We start from the raw sequence: 2,573 nt of genomic DNA, 5'->3' as shown, positions 1-2,573 counted from the left end.
CCACCCTCTATCTCTACTCCCACCTCCTCTCTCTCGTCTCTCTCTCTCTCACTCTCTCTACTCCTCTCTCTCTCTTCTCCCCACCCCTTCTCTCCGTTTCTTCAACCTCTTACCCTCTCTCTCTATCTCGTCTCTCCTCTACTCTTCTATCTCGATCTTCTCCATTCTCTCTCTCTGCTCTTTCTCTCTCTCTCTCTCTCTCTCATCACTCTCTCTCTCTCTCTCTCTCTCTCTCCCACCCCTCCTCTCTCGTTCTCCCAAACCTCTCTCTCTCTCTCTCGTCTCTCTCTCTCTCTCTCTCTCTCTCTCTTCCACCCCCTCTCTTGCGCTCGCTCTCCCACCCCTCTTCTCTCTACTCTCTCTCTCCTCTCTCTCTCTCTCTCTCTGTCGTCCTCTCCCCACCCTCTCTTCTCTCTCTCTCTCATCTCTTCTCTCTCTCTCTCTCTCTCTCTCTACCTCTTCTCCACCCCCTCTCTCGCTCTCCCACACCTCTCTCTCACTCTCTCTTATTTCTCTCTCACCCTCTCTCTCCCCCCCTCTCTCTCTCTCTCTCGTCTCGCCACCCTCATCTCTGTCTCTCTCTCTCTCTCTCTCTCTCTCTCCTACCCCCCTGTCTCGCTCTCCCACCTCCTCTCTCTCTCTCTCTCTCTCTCTCTCTCTCTCTCCACCCCCTCTCTCTCTCTCTTGCCCCGCGCGTCGGTATTGACATTTCGAGCGAAGATACGCTCGCGAGGTCTCGACCAATCAGCGGCTGGCAGCGCGGCCGCGTAGCCGTGGCCTCGCGGCACCGCCTGTACGCGGGAGTGCCTAGTGGTCGGGGCCGCGCTGACGTATGCTGCCGTATTACGCTGCTCCTGATCCTCGCACACGCACACCCGCACACACACGCACAGGTGTAGCGTAAGAGAGCGCGCGCACGAGTGAGAGCGAGAGAGCGGGTGAGAGCGTGCTTGCATAGCGAGACGAGGCAGCCCCCTCACACACGAGAGAGAGAGCGGGAGAGCGAGACAGCGTGCTTGCACACCGAGACCACAGGCAGCCTCCGCGCGCCCGGCTGCGCACGAACGCCAGCGACGAAACCGACGTAGCGCGTCCATCTTCATTGGCGCGACACTCGCCTCTGGGTCAGTCGGTCTCAGCCGCCGCAAGAGAGCGAGAGCGAGCGAGAGAGAGAGAGAGAGGTAGAGAGAGAGAAGGACCTGTCTGTCTGTGTGTCAGCCCAGCGGTAGCATGAGGAGATCAGCAAAGCAGACGTCGCGGTGTTAGCGACGCGCCGGAAAGAGATAGCAACTTCGAGAAGCGAGCCAGCATCTTCCTCATCCTCCTCCGCATCCTCCTGCTCCGCATCCTCCTCCTCCTTCGCATCCTCCTCTTCTTCTTCGTCTTCTTCCTCATCGTCTAGTCACCATATCAGCGCTGTGTTACCCAAAGTCATATCAGATCGTCGCATAGAGAAACTACAGACTGCAGCGGCGGGACCCCCACATATATATATATATATACATATTTATATATGTGTATATGCATCTATGTACGTGTGTGTTGTTAGGAGGTATATATATATGCACGCGTTGTCGGCAGTAGTGCGTAGTAGTAGTAGCAGCAGCATCACGGCAGCATGGCAATGGCTGTAAGTGCCGTAAACCCTGGCTGGCGGGACCCGGCCACCACCCCCGTCCAAACAGCGCTTGTGCCGACGCCAGAAACGCCGCCGACGCCGACGCCGCCGACGATGGACGGCAGCGACATGTCGGCAACGACGGTGGTCGTCGCGACGACGCCGACGTCCGTGGACAAGTCGTCGACGCAGCACATCGAGTGTACGGTGTGCGGCGACAAGAGCAGCGGCAAACATTACGGACAGTTCACGTGCGAGGGCTGCAAGTCGTTTTTCAAGCGCAGCGTGCGCCGTAACTTGACGTACACGTGCCGCGGCAGCCGAAACTGCCCCATCGACCAGCACCACCGTAACCAGTGCCAGTACTGTCGCCTGAAGAAGTGCCTAAAGGTCGGGATGAGACGTGAAGGTGAATATCGTACCGACATGTGTGTGTGGGGTGGGGTGGTAGAGTGGTGGTGGTGGTGGTGGTGGTGGTGGTGTGTTTCTCTGTTTGGCTAGTGCAGCATTTGGAACGTAGTTTTTTATACTGTGTACCCTTTCTCTGTTTGGCTAGTGCAGCATTTGGAACGTAGTTTTTTTATACTGTGTACCCTTTTTCTGTTTGGCTAGTGCAGCATTTGAAACGTATCTTTCATAAACCAAATACTCTTCTCTGTTTGGCTAGTGCAGCATTTGGAACGTATCTTTCATAAACCGTATATCCTTTCTCTGTTTGGCTAGTGCAGTATTTTGAAGGTATTTTTTATAAACTGTGTGCCCTTTCTCTGTTTGGCTAGTGCAGCATTTGGAACGTATCTTTCATAAACCGTATACCCTTTCTCTGTTTGGTTAGTGCAGCATTTGGAACGTAGTTTTTTATGAACCGTATACCCTTTCTCTGTTTGGTTAGTGCAGCATTTGGAACGTAGTTTTTTATGAACCGTATACCCTTTCTCTGTTTGGTTAGTGCAGC

General features: G+C 54.4%; 1 pseudogene; it reads left to right on the top strand.

Annotated features, from left to right (window-relative positions):
• The first annotated feature begins 939 nt into the window (after positions 1–939).
• LOC106809955 overlaps positions 940–2,573 on the top strand; it is a 29,864-nt pseudogene continuing 28,230 nt past the window's right edge.

This window comes from Priapulus caudatus, unplaced genomic scaffold (assembly GCF_000485595.1).
Source record: "Priapulus caudatus unplaced genomic scaffold, Priapulus_caudatus-5.0.1 Scaffold399, whole genome shotgun sequence".
NCBI classification, from domain to species: Eukaryota; Metazoa; Priapulida; class Priapulimorpha; order Priapulimorphida; family Priapulidae; genus Priapulus; species Priapulus caudatus.
This window is presented reverse-complemented; position numbering and strand designations above follow the sequence as displayed.